Below are 19,246 nucleotides of genomic sequence, written 5' to 3' on the forward strand. Positions count from 1 at the left end.
CTATTTAATGATCACTAATTTTTACAACAATTTATAGTGTCATTTTAAACATTATTAGATTTTTTTAGAAATCCCTCTTTTTCTTAAGTTTTTGTTCGTATAAATTTAAGCCTATTAAATTCTTTAAACCACCCCCTTGACATCACTTACCCAATTTATTTAATTCTTTTACAAATTTCTCTTTTTTTCCTAATTATCAACCCTCTATTTTTAAAACTATGTTTAATTTTTACTCAAATTACGTAATTACCGCTAACCCAATATAAATAATATTACACATACTGAATGTAACTAACTGGACGTATGCTAACTATATATCCTATAAATTCTTTCTCACTTAAAATAAGATGTATGTTAGAATTCAATCAACTAGATGTCAGTTAATACTGCAGCCAAGAAATACGCCTCCAACAACATTTCATAATGTGTAATCCACTCATCCCAACCATTGCAACGTCATCATTTTTACACGCTAAATTTATTTCAAATACCCAACCTCCACATTTGTCATTTTAAAAGTTTAACTTAATTTTATCACTTCGCAAATGTATTCTGCTTTTAACTTTTCTATATCCTCTTTTTTTATATACCATTTTCTCTTTCTATATTTCTCTTGTTCTTTTAATACTCACTCGTTAGCGTAAAAATCATATTTTCTTCACTTTCTTTCCTTTTTTTTTTTTTTGACTTTTGCAGTCCTATGAATCAGACAGTCAGTTTTCTCTGCGCAGAAATGAATTAAGTCTACTCGTTCTTTTTCAGTGGAGGAGAAATCCTTCACGACTGAGACAATTTTTATTTTTGTACCTTTTCTCCACGTTAAAAATGACCCTGGTGTCTAACCCTGTCCCGTGGGGAGGCATTGTAAATAGGTACATAATAGCAGATGGTGTCATGTATGGCGTTACATTTGAGCCGACGCAAAAAAGTAACGATTTCCCAAGCAACGCTGGACAGCTTGCTAAGGATAAAACTTCGACGATATGATAGTTTTAAAAAATGTATGATGTCTACCGCGGTTCGTGATTGTTTGTAACTATCTTTCCTTAACAAATGCACTCAAACAGGCGAAACGTCGATCATTTAGATTTCCGCCTGCGTTATCAAAATCATATATACATGTATATATATGTGTGTGTGTATATACATACATGCATACATACATACATATATATATATACACGCACACACACATGTATATCAATGAATTGTTATGGGGCTCATATAGGAATTAATAAAGACGGTAAATGAGGCTATAAACCATATATTAATATATAGAGATTTATTCATTTGTTTAATAATGGTATACATCAATCGTAGGTGCAGAACTCTTTATACTATGGCAGTGTGAAACCTAATACTTCTTATCTGAAGAGGAAAGAAGATGCTAGGTAACATAATGCGACGTCAAATGCGAAGTCAAATATTGAGGCTGTTTGGGGGAAATAAATTGATCTCTGGTATATAGGAGGAGGATAGATTTTATAATGTAATGATGGTAGGTGTATAGTATGTCTGTCATGGTGGGTTAAATATGTGTGGACAATATGTGCGATTAGACTCCCGTGGAAGAATATAGGGTATATATATATATATATATATATATATATATATATATATATATATATATATATATATATATATATGTATGTATGTATGTATATATATATATATATATATATATATATATATATATATATATATATATGACGTTAAAAACGACATTATTTTTCACCAACCTAATAGATATCAAGTAGGCATCTCTAAGACAGGTAGTTTTTGGAATTCCTTGCTTGCTTCCCTGACTGTACTATCATACAGAGATTTTAATATAATTTTAACTAATATCGCACTGTTGAAACCCCTCCTTGAGATGCCCCTGTATATATGGGTACTGATTTATATTAGCTAATAGGTGTTAGTGGCAATATGCTCAATTTAGGGTTACTAGAAGAGAATAAAAAATAAATAAATAACAGATATTTCTCTTAGTATCTCGTCTCAAGTTTCGGCAGCACCGTTAGCTGTAAACCAACATGCCTCAAATGTCGCACCACACACCTGTGTCCTTTGCAGGTGAACTCGTTTAAGACCAAAGATCTACATGATTGCTGCGAGATTCCTTATTTTATTTAAGTTCTTAGTTCTTGTTATTGGCAAGAACAAGAGTAGCTGTGAAGGTGAGGGATAGATGTCATGGAAACCAAAAATGCGCAGCTGGATGTTGAGAGTTACGCTGCTCGTCCACGTCTATAATGACGGCATACGATGACCCTATGACTTCACACACAGCATTGCATGAGTTGAGATCCAGATAGTGGCGTTGATGGTTGAGGGGCCGATCATTTAAAGAAGGCCAACGATGACATTGTTGATAAGCGCGATTTTCAATTTGAAGCTACCGAGAACGGTACTTAATTAAGGTGGACAGACGTCGTGCATAATAATCTCCGGCGAAAAAATGTCTTTCACACAAACCAAAATTAAAATCAATTGTAAGAGAGCCCCCTACACCGTTGCTTCCTACCAACGCAAAAAGAAGAAAAAGAATATATTTGTTTTCTTTGCTGTATAATTAAATGCATGACTAGATTTTTTAAATTAAGTTGTTTCAAAGACTACAAGCAATTAAAGAAACAAGAAATATGTATGGTCCAATTAAAAACGTTAACAACTTTTTACAATATCCGTAAAATCAGTAAAGGAAGTAATTTGATTGCAGTACCTTTATCTGATAATTAGAATTTTAAATATAAAGCTCCACAATACATCTTCCAACCTCCCATCTCTCGCTTTCGTAATCTTTCGTTCTCTTTCATTCTCCCCATGCCTCTTTTTCTTTCTCTCTCTCTCTCTCTCTCTCTCTCTCTATATATATATATATATATATATATATATATAGTATTAAGTTATAAAATATACATGGTTATTAATTTCCGTATATTAATTTATGTGATTAAATGAAGTAGTTTTATATATATATATATATATATATATATATATATATATATTGAGGAAGAGAAAGAGAGCGATTGATACATATGTTGTATTTGACGGTCATTATAAAATAATTGACTACATTTAAATAATTGTTGGAATCATATGCTTCACGTACAAACAGGTACAAATATGTACCAATTAAGTTTGTAATGCAGTCAAAAAAAAACTTTTACGAAGAATAATTATTTATTATGAAAAATATATGTACACATGCATATATATACATAAATATATGTGCGCAAACACATACGTATATGTGTATGGGGTATATATATATATATATATATATATATATATATACTAGCAGAAGTACCTGTCGTTGACTAGGTCACGAATAGGCTCCTATATGGTTGACTATTTAAAAAAAAATGATTACATACAATGATAGAATATGTATCGAGGATCAGGAATGGGTATGTTTGATTTGGCAGAACGGTGGTTCATAAAAAATGTGGGATCTGGGTTCGCGCCTAGCCCCCAAAGTATGGAAATAAAAAATGAAAAAAAAAGAACGTTTACAAGGATTTTTTATATAGATGTACATTCGAATACTTTGATAGGTATGTTTCAACTTAAATGGGGATGCTATTATAAAACTGTAGGGTCTGCCTTCGCGCCTGTACTCCATGGAAATATGGCACACATTTTAACAAAGACTTTTCATATCTATTTCCGTAAGTATACTTTGATAATTATGCCTCAGTTTGAAGAAATATTGTATAATAAAATTATTGGGTGTTCGTTCGCGCCTGACCTCCATAGAATGTAAATATGTCACAAAGTTTAACAAGGTTTTTTTTAAAAGGGGTGAGGGTCCCCAATAACACTTTAACTTTAATCTTAATTCACGTTAGCTTTTATTTATTTTTTGGAGTTGAATCGTATTGTGTCGAATAAATTCACCTCATAAATTCACGATCTTATTAAAGTGAAAGCCAACAAAACAAAAGCAGGAACTTTAGACAATTCTCGACACTAATTTTGCATAAATCTGTTTTTTTTCTTTTCCACTTTTACGACGCGCTCTTTCGAAAATAGATAACTTGATAAATAACAAAAAATACGAACGTCACTTGTTATCGTGTCAACAGAAGGAAAAATCCTGCTCACGTGATTACGTGTCTTTTTAAAAACATTTACTTTACCTTTTTAGTTTTATTTATATATTTGTTTAAGCTTTTTTGTCAGTGTACTAGAAGGAATTCAGTTGATTACAACCCATTCTGCGTGTTCTTTACATTACAGTAGTAAACCTGGAATCCGACGGCGCAATACTACACCGTTCAATACTGTAAAACTGAAACGAAGCTGTTCTGTTTGAAAAGGGTGCCATTTTCTTCTTATTCATATTTATATCGATTCTTTGCTTTAAAAAAATGAATTAATTACGTGTTTACTTTTTTAATATCCCATTTCGCTGTTTCGGATTATTCTACTAACGTAAGTAAAGCTTCATTATTTTTCAAAACTGTTTTTGTTTCTTTGTTTTTCGATATTTCGTCGATGTTATTTAGTAAGAGTGTTTAGCAGAAAAGCCAACTACCCGAAAAAATAAATATACAAGAAATAAATGTTACCATAGTCAATAAAAGTTCAGTTCATGTATTTTTTTGTTTTGAAATAACGCTCTTTACTTGAAATAAGTTCAGCAAACCGAAATTAAAACGAAATTTGAAGCGGTAACTACGTAAATGAATTTTTATATAAATTACACATGCCATAATCGAATATCCGTCCAGCACAAAATATCGGAAAACATTAAAATATGTTTATAAATATTCCTTACGTTGATGGAACTCTCTTAAATTGTTAACACAGAATACTTAGATGCCCCTACTTCAAATTGAAAACGGGGTTCTCCATTTAAAAGTCGCTGTCATTTTGATTTTTTAAACCGGTTCGTGAATTAAAAAAATATTTTTTACAAACTACTTAAAAATACAAACCAATGAACTTTTCTACCATAAAGGTAACTTTTATTGACTATGGTAACATTTATTTCTTGTATATTTATATTATTATATATATAACATTTTCCCTTTGCAAGGAAACATCATTTTGTTGGTCACTCCTAGCTTCAAATGGAACCAAAGTTGATATAAAAAATATATTTTCGAGAAAATTATATTTACTTTCAGCATATTTTGCTATTATTTTTGTATTCGCGTAATTAAATTGAATGAACATTTTGCTCTCTATCGGATACTTAGTGCACAAACTGTATTAAAAAAGAAAATTATCATTAATTATAAACAATAATAAAAGCAAACAAACAATGAAGTATAAATAATGAAATTTAATTTACCTTAACGATGAATCAATTTACTGAACGTTTGTAAATCCGTTACTCTGTTCATTTGACGTGAATATCTGCAAAAAACAATATTCAGCGTTTATTTATAAATATTGCCTTAAAACATTATATTAATAAAATGACGCATTATCATATTTTAAATTTGAAACCGAAAATAAAAATTACTCAGTATTTAAATGAATATATAAAGGTGAATTTTTTTTTTTTAAATGTTATTTTATTTTTTATTGGCATCTTTTGAGATGAGTGATTTGTATATTTATTTATTAATCCGCGGAAAGTTATCCTCATCCTTATAGTTGTTTCACGACGTTTTGGCCAACTATTTCTCTGTCCTTTCTCAGGTGGTAAAACGCGCTAGGCGAGAGGAATACTTGGCCGAAACGCCGTGCAAGAACAACAACTATGAAGTCGAGGTAAAAAGTCCGAAAATAAAAATAAATAAATATATAAATAAATAAAAATGAAATAAATAAATTAAAAAAAATAATGAATAAATAAATAATTAATAAATAAATAAGAAATAAGAAAATGAATAAATAAATAAATATATAAATAAATAAAAATAAAAAAATGTAAAAAATAGAATAAATAAATAAATAATAAATAAATAAGAAAATAAATAATAAATAAATCAATGAAAAAATAAAAAAATAAAAAAATAAATTAGAAAAACAAATAAATAAATTAATTAATAAAAAATGAATAAATAAATAAATAAATTAAACATTTTTTTTAAATAAATAAATTTGAAAAAATAATAAATAAATAAATAAATGATAAATAAATAAATAAGAAATAAGAAAATACATGAAAATAAATAAATGAAAAATAAAAATGAAATTTTCAAAAATAAATTAATTAAAAAAACAAATACATAACTAAATAAATTTATAATAAATAAATAAATTAAAAAATAAATTAAAATTTTTTTTTTGAATAAACAAATATTTAAATAAATAAATAAATAAATGAATAAAAATAAATAAATGAGTAAATAAAATAAATAAATAATAAATAAATAAATAAAATAAATAAATAAAAATAAATACATAAATGAAAAATAAATTTTTAAAATATATATTTTAGTTGTGAAATTTTTAGCTTTTCATATGCACTTTTACATTGACAGACTCGCATTTCCATGATGTTGACTTGGAATTTCCTTGCAACTAAATAAACCGCCGGAATATGCTAAGCACTGATCACATTTGAAAACGGTAGAAAAAAGAACAACAACCATTATAAAGATTAGTATACCAATTAGTATACCAAATTATATTGAAGAAAAATAAAATATAATAGATAAACAAAAACATAAACCTACTCTATGTGTCATGAGAAGATATTTTTTTAATAAAAAACATATTTTTCTAAGAAAATTTGTTTTATTTTATAAGATAAGTTTTTAAAACAATCATTTCTTAAGAAGGAACTATTGTTATGTAATATTTGGGGGATGTTTTTTATTAATTTCTGTTTTCTCCTTCGTATCCCTCTTACATTTAGAGGAGTATGCTATTTCCTAAGTAACATTTTGAGTCGAGTAAAGTGTTGGCGACAAAGAAGCATATCCTTTCCACATGATTCGTACTAGCCTTCGGCGTATACTCTTCAAAATTAAGCGTGAGCTTCACGGATACTTTTTCCTTTTTTTTTTTTAAACAGTGGTCACCACTTATCAAGGCCGGAAGCCACTCAGGGATAAGGGTTATTGCAAGTACATTACGTTAGTGTGGAGATTTGATGAAGTGTTTACTTAAGAGGGCGGTTCATTAGGAATTTGTTAACGTTGGACTTGAAGACATCCAAGTTGTAGTCAGGTGGGAAGCAGGCAGACGGAACAGAGTTCCACAGGTGTGCAGTTCTAAGAAAGAAGCTTTGTTCATGGAATCCACGTTTTGATTTCGGCACAGATAAAGAGTGGGGGAAATTTTTCACAGTGGATTCAGCTAGACGGGTGTTTTTCGTGAAAGATTGGCGAGGGGGGGACCAGAGATTGGAGTTCAGACGAGCACCTGCCATGGAAATAACGATAAAACAAGGATAGGCACGCAATGTCTCTTCTGTGGGAGAGAGGTTGCAAGGTAGAGAAAAGGGCATCCCCCACTAAGCCACGAAGTCTATTTTGTACTCTGTCAAGGCAGGATAGGCTGTTTTAAGCAGCTCCTGCCCACATATGGCAGCAGTATTCCATCCTTGGACGTACTTGGCTTTTATATAGATAGAGAATTGCATCAGAAGTGAGATATCTTCTGGAGCGGTAGAAGGATCCCACCATCTTTTCAGCGACGTTGGCAACAGACCTGATGTACGTGTTCCATTTCAGATCAGGAGTAAAGGTCAAACCCAGAAGCTTGTCAAAACACGGGACCTCTCCCAGACGAGAGCCATCCATCCCAATTGATGCCAGATGGGGATCAGAGGGTTGATGATGTAAGGATAGGAGTTTGGTTTTAGATGCATTAAAGGTAACAAGCCACGTCTTCCCCCACTGAACCACGCGCTCGAGATCAGAGGAGAGAGAATCAGAGAGAACTTTGTCATTTACAGCCTTTGACGGTTCTCATCCGATTTGCTGTAAGCTTTTTAACTTATGCCATACCTTGTCGAAGGCCTTTGATATGTCAAGAGCAATTGCCCTGGAAAGGAACCCACAACCGTTTTTGGCATATCCATCAGAAAATTAGACACAACCGCGGTCTTGGCGAGAAAATATACTCCTTTATTATGAGGGGAGTTACGATTTCCGAGTTATGATTTAGTACGGTAAACAATAAACCCTCCTTGTCAGTGGAGTCAGATCTTCCGAAGATCCAGAACGGTCCGAGTATCTGCACTAAGTTGTGTTTCCTCCTGTTGAATATAAATTATTATTCAAATACGCTGAATTCATGGTTACCGATGTGGTTAATGATTAAATTTTTTACACGAATATAAATAGTATTATCTTCCGTTTTTGAAAGATATTTATTGACAATAATAACACAGCACGTTTGTAATGTAAGGTGGTTAATCGATATTTCATATACTGAGCGTTTTTGCCATATCCATCAGTCTACGTAAACTTGCCGTATATTCCGAGGCAAAATTCACGGCATTACGAGTCTGTAAATGCAAATGTAACTCTTTTTTTTCAACTCATAGGATTAACCTAAAATAAACCTGATCGTATAAGTTGAAAGCCAAAGAGAGTCCGCTGTTTGTGAAGTATGTTCATAAGAAAAGAACGTAAATTTCAACTTTACAAACATCTTGCATAATGAACAATGTATATGAATAATTGGTCTTGTTTTTTTTTTTACTAAAGATATATATATATATATATATATATATATATATATATATATAAATATATATATATATATATATGGAAAAATAAAATGCTAATGGAGGTAATAATGTTTTCACCAGGAATGCGTAGATTTTAATTGTCCTAATCAATAAAAGTACTCTATAATTTGACATATGTTGGCATGCCATTTAAGTAGGTGATCATGTTTTCATCAGAAATGGCTGGGAAGTTTTACTTATCTTAAAACATGACAGGTAAGTAGGTAATGCTTTTACCTTCAATGCGAAGGGTTAAAACATCCTTAATGCAAAATGACCTAATGACACGTAAGAAAGGAATAATGTTTTTTCCTGAAATGCGTATGTCTAAAAGATCTCTTATCAAGAAAACCACGATATGTTTTCCATATGTCGACACGATTCTTAAGTAGGTATAAATGTTTGTTTTTTTACCTGAAACGCGTTGGAATTTGTACAAATTGAAACAAAACATGGTAGTATGTAACAATGTTTTCACGTCAATTACGTAGGTTCAAAAGATCCCTAATCGACAAAAAAGAACACAAAAAACAAAACAGAGCAAAAAAAAAAAAAAAACCCCAAAAAACTAAGATTTTACTTTTTTAGACAAGACAATAAAATATATAATAAGGTTTTTACATTAAATGCGTTGGAATTTTTATTAACTTTAACCTGACAATTTAATCTGAAATGCTGTTTCAGATGAAATGCGTAGGTTTAAAAGATCCATAATCCATCAAAACTCTATATAATTTTTTTTTAGTTTTGCATTACACTTGAGTAAATAATGTCTTAATCGTAAATGCGTTGGACATTTTCTAATTTAAACATGACATATAAGTAGGTTATAATGATTGCGGAGATAAAAAAAAAATCCTTAAACACCAAAAGTACTATATGATTTTACTTTTGTCGATATGACACTAAAGTAGGTATTACTGCTTTTTTAAAGATCTTAAATGGGTAGGTTTAAAAGACTTTGAATAACAAATAAATATTGTAAATATTTCGACATGCCACATTAGTAAGTAGTAATGTTTTTACCTGAAATGCGTTTAAGTTTGTATTATTATTTATATAAACTGAATCGGGAATTAGAAAAATCGGAATATGTTGGGATATCGAAATCGGAAATTCTGTTGGCTATTTTCCGATGCCAAACACCTTTCTGATTTGGCAAGCCGATTTTACGAAGATGCACATTCATTCGCAAATATAACCAAAGGACGTGAAGAATGCTGAAAAATCTAGTTGACATCCAGGGAATACCGCCAGTTGTTGTCATTTAGCAATCTCTGAAGATGACCTGTGTGACCAGTCTTATTGGTTGAGATAATAATACTTTGTCTTTATATAAGGATGAACTATATATAAGGATTATATAAGGTAAAACTCACAGGGGAACTTACGTGATCCGACCAGTTTTATATTTCAATAAAGTTTACTTGATTTTTAAATAGTACTTGGCACAGCAAAGACCTAAGTTAGGAAACGTATTTTTTATAATTTGGAATGGATTGATGTACTTATCAAGTACATATGCTCTTGGTGAACAGCATAAAAAAGTTTCCGACAGTTGTATATAACGACTGTGGATTCTTAATAAAAATACATTGAATTCTTCCTCATGAGATGCCTTCAATAAGATGCCAGAGTTTTTTTTTGTACGGATTTTAAAATTGTAGTAGACTTTTGACAATTCAGTACGTTATTGTTATACATTTCTTGAGATAACTGATCAATGTTCATGATTTCAGGTTCAAATGAACAGCTATAGCAGAAACTGGAATATATCGTACAAAAGCCTGATCGTTACAGCTTGTGAATTTCAAAAGTTCAATCTGGACGTAAAGACAATTTAGAAGAACGGTATACAATATCATTCTGTTGCAAACTTGAAAAATTCCAGAGAAACATATTAAATGCTTTGGAACCGTCGTGCATGAATTGAGCATTACTTTTAAATAGCAAAAGAGATTAAAGGAGGACAGCGTGTATACGAGGCATGATGAAAGTTATGTGAGAGAAGTAAGGAGTCAGAATACAAGAGTTGATTAACCAAATAATGAATTTCATAGATGATGCCTGCCGAATGTCTGCAGAGACAATGCACATTTTGTGGGAACTGTATACAAAATTATTCGCGAGAAACTGAACATGCGGAAGATTAGCGCGAAGTTTATCTGAAGGGTGCTCAGAAAAAAAAATAGACTTTGTCATGACAGCAGGGAGATGGTTGAGCTTATCAATTCAGATTCCGTCTAGACCTAACTTCCTGTATCTTTTGTTTATTGATTAAGCCTAAGTAAAACTTTAGAGGCTGTCGTTATGAGGTAATACAGGAGATAAAAGAAGCTGTGACGATAGTCCTTGACACACTCACCTAGGAGGACTTCCATGGAGCTTTCCAAAAGTTGTCAACGGTACAGCAAGTGCATCGCAGCCGGACGAGATTACTTCGAAGGGAACTAAGCTGTATGTGTATACTGTCAACAAAAGTGTCAGTACGAAAAATGTTTGAAAACTTGTTTAACGCACCTCGAACGTATTTCTATTTCTTTTTGTTATTTCAAATTAGATGAGACTTGAGGAAGTCGATTTATGCAACAATTTAAAAATGTTGTTCGTTTTATGGAACATTGGTTCTCATCATGTGTTAAAGCTTATATATCTATATTATAGTCATATTACTGTTTATTTTTTTGCTTGTTGACGATTTGATTAATATGTATAAAATGTAGACTGTTTATCAAATTAATTTTCATATTAAAAACGGAATATATACACTTTTATTCCAAAATAATTCTTTTATAATTTTTTTTATTGAAATGAAATCTATATTCAAGACGTTTCCCCATTTACACGTTACATTAAATAGAATACATTTTATAATTATATCCATTTTAATAATTATTATTAATTATAGAATTGTTTAAATTGTTCTTTTTAGAAATATAATTCAAAACTGATTTATTAAATTTATTTAAAATTTAATTTATATTTAATTTTATTCACAGAAAATATGATGTTTATTAGTAGAAAATATGATGTTTATTATAAGAATAGATACTTGATTTTGCTTCAAGTCAATAAATATGAACACGTAAACTTTTTCTACGTAAATTTTATAAAAAACACGTAATAATAAAAATAACACGTAATATGAACACGTAAACTTTTTCTACGTAAATTTTATAGGTGACAAATAATCGACACAAACTTTTAACACCCTTATAAGAGACATTGCGATTCCAGTACTGTTCCATCTTTATTTTCGTAGCAGGTGGTCGACTGAGTTCTAATCTATTGCACAAAACTGATCCTCTGTAGAACACAATACCGCTGCCCAGCTTCCCACTTAATTATAACATGGTCGTTTTAAAGTTCAACGAAAAAAAAAATTATTGATGGACTATCCCCACAAATAAATTTCTATCCAATTTCCACTATTATAAGCTATCACCGTATTGTCCTATTGTATCCTTGAGTAGAGTTAATACCTTTATAAACGGTAAATATATTGTTTATAAAACAGTTATATAAAACAGATGAAAATTCGACAGCCTCCCATCCATGTATAGATCGCTGTTTCAGCTAGTAAATTGATAAATGTGTTATTAACTTCGAATGGTTCTCCTCATTCGATTAAGGTCAGTATTCGCTTTCGCCTTTTTGAAACTGGTGATTAACATTACCTGATCGCTTGTTTGTTCTTTGTTGGAATTTCGTTTCGAGTGCATTGCTCTTGTTATTCTCGCTTTCGTATCCGCAAGGCAACATCTTCAGAGGCAAATAATAACATTCAAATCGCATGAGTTGAACAATAATTCAAGCGAAGTGGTTTACACGATAAGATAAAACACAGGAGAAAATCTAATACAGGCCGCAATTTATTCTGTCTCTAAACATTCATAAAAAACTTCCTGAAAACAGTAAACACACACGCACATATATTCACACACACACACACACACACACACACACACATACACACACACACACACACACACACACACACATATATATATATATATATACACATGTTTTCGGGAAACAGTTCTTTACAGAATGCTAACATATATACATAGACCACGCACATATACCGTTTACACACATATGTATGTATATATATATATATATATATATATATATATATATATATATATATGTCTCTTATCATATATGAATGTGATATATACCTACATGTATGTATAGATAAGGTATGTACATATTATATAAGTGTATGTACATATCAATATAGATGCAGGTGTAGATGTATGAATATAAAATAAAATATATACATATATGTAAACGTGTATATATATATATATATATATATATATATATATATATATATATATATATACTACCCGTGACGTGTTGGGTCAGTATGTTATATTAGCTATGGAATAATGTATGAGCATGACACTTGTGACATAAAGAAAATAGTTTTTTTGTGACATAACAGAAACATTTCTGTGAAAGTATATTAAAATGAAAAACAGAATATAGATAGATTTCTATGCGTCGTTCTGTTTATAATTTTTGAAAAAAAAAACTTACAACCATTGAATTGTAAGTGGTTTGCCATACTTATAGGTAAATATGCACTGAACAGATTCCATAATACTTAAAGTCGAATTAAAATTTTTATATATCTTTTAATTTAAACGCAAAAAAAAAACAATTGGGACGTTGAAAACGTACACTGTAAACAATACGTTTTATTGTCGCGTTGATTATTTATTTGTAACGCAAATTAAAAAAAAACATATTTTCAGGGTTATTTATATATATATTGAGAGTGTAGAAGAAATGTATGAATGTTTGTTAAGAAAGAGTTATCAAAAATGGGGAATAAATAAAAAAAATAAAGACGGTGGGGAAAACGCCGTTTTAAAATGCTTTTAAGGTTGTCAACGGGTTAGAGTAGATTATTTGTAAGAAAATTGCGTTAAAATAACTTAAACGTAATACGGAAATGAACGATGTAAAAATGCAGAAAGTATTAACAAGTATTTATTTGGATAATGTAAACGCGAAAAAATATTAGGACGCTGAAAACGTACACAGTAAAACAATACGTTATATTTTCGCCTTGATTATTTGTTTATGTGCGCATGCGCATCTGGAAGTCGTAAACCGGATGTTGAATTACAACACCCGTTACAAAGTCATTTGAGTTTTATAATTGTATAGATATATAGTCATGAGCATATATATATATATATATATATATGTACATATATATATATATATACTATTGTTTTGTTTTTACAAAGCAGAAATATGTTGCTACACAGTCATGAGCAAGTTTCGGTAAGCGCTACTAGTAACTAATGACCTCCTCACACGATACAGCTTATACGAAAGCAAAGTTCCAATGTCTTCATCGTTAAAGGGAGATACTATCAGGAGATTCCGTCTAATACTGTGAAACTAAGATTTGGTTGTATGTAAATAAGACCCAATGCAGGTGCGAATGAGAAATATGTCTGTATGCTCGTGTGTCTGTCTGTCTATCTGTCTATCTCAATATTTGCAAACTCAATCTTCTCCGAAACAAAGTGTAGCAGCGGTAGGGGATTTCAAAAATTGGAATTTTATGGACCGTTTTTTCATGAGTCTTTAGCAGGTATAAATAATTTTTTAAGGGTCCAAAAGGGTAAAAAAAACAATCGTTATACATTTTGTACATTCATTTTAGTTTATTTTAAGCAGTGTATGTGTGTATCACATTGGTACAGTGGTAACGTCACCAACTTTGAATGTTACAGTTTTGCTTTCGGTTTCGATTCTTGCTTATGACACACAATGTTTATACTTTTGAAATCAGCGCTCCATAATAATAAATACGAAATATGGACGAATTAAAATATCATATTTAAGCGTATTTTACGACCGGACACGATGTATGTATATATATATATATATATATATATATATATATATATATATAGTAATAATTTATATATATATATATATATATATATATATATATATATATATATATATATATATATATATAAATTATTACTGGTACTATAGTGAATTCGGGCGAGCGCGTTAATGCAGTGATTGCAGGTGATTGAATGACTTACTGACTAAATAGTTTGTGAACAAATGATACTTTTTGTATAGTTTTAAAGGTTAAAAACTTCGAAGACTATATATATATATATATATATGAACAGCATTTTTAGTCAGGACTCAAAGATAACACCAATCATCATAGTTGTACAAGTAGCAATCCCGAAAAACTTCGAAAAAAAGAGACGAAAGATTAGAATCGGGGGAATAGCTAAGAAGATACAACAGATAACAGCTGTAGTATTAATGGAAACCCGTGATGTGGAGACTAATACACCTAATCCTACAAATGATAACCAGATCCATAGCAGCTGTACCGAAGTGAAAGGAACATCACATGGAATTAAGAAAACCGAAAACCAACTCTTTTAAAATATGTCATCATCATAATAATAGTTGTGAAAGAATGAGGAAAGTGAGAATCGAAGAGATTAAGTGCTAACCAGAACTCTAATTTCTAGCGAAAAATCAATGGTAAACGGCTGCGGCTACGACGCAAATTCATTTGCAAATATTATCGGATAGAACTGGAAATCTTGGGAAATTTGTCGTCACCTAACGGCAAAGAAAGCCACAGGTTTGCAAAGCAAAATTTTGATGATGTCATGTATGAAAACCGCTAGGGAATACTACTACTACTACTACTACTACTACTACTACTACTACTGTTGCTACTACTAATAATAATACTAATGATGATATTAATAATAATGATAATAATAATGATAATGATAATAATAATAATGATAATGATAATTATGATAATGATAATGATAATAATAATAATAATAATAATGATAATAATAATGATAATAATAATAATGATAATAATGATAATGATAATAATAATAATGATAATAATAATGATAATGATAATAATAATAATGATAATAATAATGATAATAATAATGATAATAATAATAATGATAATGATAATAATAATGATAATGATAATAATAATGATAATGATAATGATAATAATAATGCTAATAATAATAATAATGATAATAATAATGATGATAATAATGATAATAATAATGATGATAATAATGATAATAATAATGATAATGATAATAATAATAATGATAATAATAATGATAATAATAATAATAATAATAATAATAATGATAATAATGATGATAATAATGATGATGATAATAATAATAATAATAATAATAATAATGATAATAATGATAATATATAGATAATACAAATAAAAGGAAGAAAAAGGGGAAAATACCCAAAATTGCAAAGTGCCTACCCTTTCCCTTTCAGAATATAGAGAAAGGAAAACACTACTAATCCTTCATGCGTGCGAAAAGGACTGGGACCTTTAGGAGACTTAATGTCACCTAAATTTCAGTGAAGACCAATGGTCGCTGCCAACGAGACATAAATGATAAGCGGTTCTTGCGATAACGAAAACTTATTGCTAAGTTTATCGAAAGAGGTGGAAGGTACCGGAAACCTGGAGCGACTTGTTGTCACTCAGACTCCAGAAAACACGACAGGTAATTCTCCAAGAAAGAGAGGAAGATAAACAAAATGAAAAAGAAGGCGAGCAAAAAGAAGAAGAAAAAGAAAACGAAAAGATACGAAAACAACACAAAATAGAACAAAAAGAAAACACATTAAAAAAAAGTCTGACAGAAACAGAGCCAAAATAGAGAAAAGGAAAAAATGAAAAAGAGTCCAATGAAAAATAGAAGAAAATAAAAGGATAAGACGATAAAGTGCAGAAAAAGAAGTAGGAGAAAAAGAAGAAGAAAAAAATTAGAAGAAAAAGAAGTAGATGAGAAAAAGAAGTAGAAAAAAAATTAGAAGAAAAAGAAGTAGATGAGAAAAAGAAGTAGAAAAAAATTAGAAGAAAAAGAAGTAGGAGAAAAAGAAGTAGAAAAAAATTAGAAGAAAAAGAAGTAGATGAGAAAAAAAGAAGAAAATGGAAAAGAAGGGAAAGAAAAAATAGCTAAAAGAGAAAACAAAAATAAACTGTGCCAGAATTTTTATCAGTATCCAGCATGTTGCGAATTATTTGTGTGTGAGGTGAAAGGGGGAGAAGGGTCAAAGATCAAGAAAAAGGTCTTTGAATGGGAGGAATCGTGCCGGTGAGTAGATAAACACTTTGGCCTGTGTGTAATTCGTCAATTTGGCGGACGGTGTTAGATTGCGGATTCATTTGCGTTACGTTTAGTTTTTTTTTATTCGTTTCTGATTTGATGTCTGACAGGAGATGAAGAAGAAAAAACGGTTTATTCGTTGGCAATCTTCTACACGTTGACTTTATTAAATCGGCAATGCCTCAGAGGGCAAAATAAGCCGTTTGTTATCGGCACTTTTGAATATAATATGTTTATTTATATCAAATTCTCTCGATCCCCATTCTTCATCCTTTCACTATTTTCTTATCCCTATCGAGCTGCCTGTGTGTGTGTGTGTGTCTCTCTCTCTCTCTCTCTCTCTCTCTCTCTCTCTCTATATATATATATATATATATATATATATATATATGTATATATATATATGACAGAAGCCGCCTTGCGTTGCCTGGTCGTGAAATACGCTTAAATATGATACGTTTCTTTTTATAGATTTCGTATTCCCCATTATACATCAATAGTTTATCAATTATTATACGCAATATATACATATACATATACATATACGCAATATATACATATACATATATATATATACATATATGTATATATAATTATATATACATATATATAATTATATATACACATATACACATATATATTTATATATATATATATATATATATATATATATATATATATATATATATATATATAGTAATGATTTGAGAAGTTAAACGAATGACTTCGGTTCAATCGAAAACACCATACATAACATATCAAGACACGGAACTTCCCCAAGACTAAATCCACTCATTTTAATTGGGGGCGTGGTGGGGATCAAAGCGTTTATGATGAAAGGAGAGAAGCTTGTTTTTTGTGCATTAAAAATAATCAACTCTCTTTTTCAGCATTGCAGCACGTTCTCAAGAGAAAGAATCAGAAATTCTTTGTCATTGTTGGCCTTTGAAGCGTTGCCAAAGATTGTCCTGTAGTCGGCATAAATATCTACGAATGGCTTAAGAATTTGATTTGAAAGATCATTAATGAAGATTAGGAACAGGTTTGGACCCAGTATGGAACCATGAAGAATATCCGCGTAATACAGCTAGTTTCTGATTTTTGCCCATCAACAACTACTCTTATAAGCTTATCAGAAACAAAATATTTTCGAACTTAGATTACATTCCCAGCTATTCCATAGCTGGCGATCTTGTAAAGTAAGCCTTTATACCAAACTCTATCAAAAGCTTTTGATATGTCAAGCTATTTTTCTAGAGATAAAGCCTCCATCGAGCAATTCGCTCATCCTGTGTGATATGGCAGTTAGTACATCAGCTGTAGATCGCACAGAAGGAAAACCATACTGCATGTCACGAACAGGTTATGTTTGTTGAGGTGGTTGACCACTTCCCTGTTTATCACAGATTCGCGCAACTTACTCATAACGGACATGAGACTGATTAGTCTGTACTGAGAGCGACCACAGGAATCTTTAAATGCAGGACAGACCTATGAAGTTTCCAAGATATTGGAAAGCATTTCACTTTAAGACAACGTTTAAATAACTTTCCAAGTATGGAAGCTAGTTCTGGTTGAAGATTTTTGAGCACTATGACTGGACTGCCGTCGATCGCCAGTTGCTTTACTAGAATCAAGGTTTATGAAGGCGATTTAACAGGAACGTGTTTGCATTAGATTTTAAGGATACCATGTTGTATTCAGTTGAGAATCATGCCAGAAGAACAGTGTTCCAAAGGCGGGAAGTTCTGGGAAAGAGGCTCTATTCATGGAATAGAGATTTGCATGCCACTTAATGTGTTTTCAGTCACAGGAGGAAATACGGGGATCAGTGACCTTGATCGCAAACGGAAGAACATGTTCTTAGCAAAGAGTTTTGCTTTGTCAGATGCTGATGAGATTACCTATCTGCTATTTTAAAATTGACATACTAAGCATACGAATCTCTTGCAATTTTATTACTCTTTTACAATGGTTACTGGCAGTATTAAAGTTGACTTTACTTTAACTGCGTCTATTACGCTGGAAACAATGGGAATAGTAATTTTTGTGAGCAATGCCGGTGGCGCACGACTGGCTGTTCAGCTTTAGCTGGTATTTTTGAAAGGTATGAAACGGCCAATACCCGCAGTTAACCATTCAGTCATGTCTAATACTCTGAAGTATACATTATTTTTTAACCTGGAGTGCAGATGTATACCTAATATGAATGTTCGGAAGTCACCCCCGTCAGTCTTAAAATATATATACATAGTACGATGGAGTAAATCAGTAGACATATTACATTTTGTTTTTATCTAAACTGAGATAACTTAGTGATGATCGCAAAATCCCAATAGAGACAGAAGAGAGGATACCAAAATTGTTATATATCAAATTCCTTTAATATTCGTATACCAATGAAATCAAA

At 30.7% G+C, this 19,246-nt stretch overlaps 1 protein-coding gene across 4 annotated transcripts in view; it reads right to left on the bottom strand.

Annotated features, from left to right (window-relative positions):
* Positions 1-19,246, bottom strand: part of LOC145254737 (uncharacterized) — a 775,668-nt gene that overhangs the window by 452,401 nt on the left and 304,021 nt on the right. For 3 of the 4 annotated variants that reach the window (XM_080113475.1, XM_080113471.1, XM_080113472.1), the window contains exon 2: positions 5,306-5,370. The exons of the other annotated variant lie outside the window; for it this stretch is intronic. The gene's annotated coding sequence lies outside the window, so the exon portion shown is untranslated. The remainder of the gene's footprint in view (positions 1-5,305; positions 5,371-19,246) is intronic. 4 annotated transcript variants of the gene reach the window in all.

Source organism: Euprymna scolopes, chromosome 30 (assembly GCF_053919585.1).
Source record: "Euprymna scolopes isolate OS-2025 chromosome 30, ASM5391958v1, whole genome shotgun sequence".
NCBI classification, from domain to species: domain Eukaryota; kingdom Metazoa; phylum Mollusca; class Cephalopoda; order Sepiida; family Sepiolidae; genus Euprymna; species Euprymna scolopes.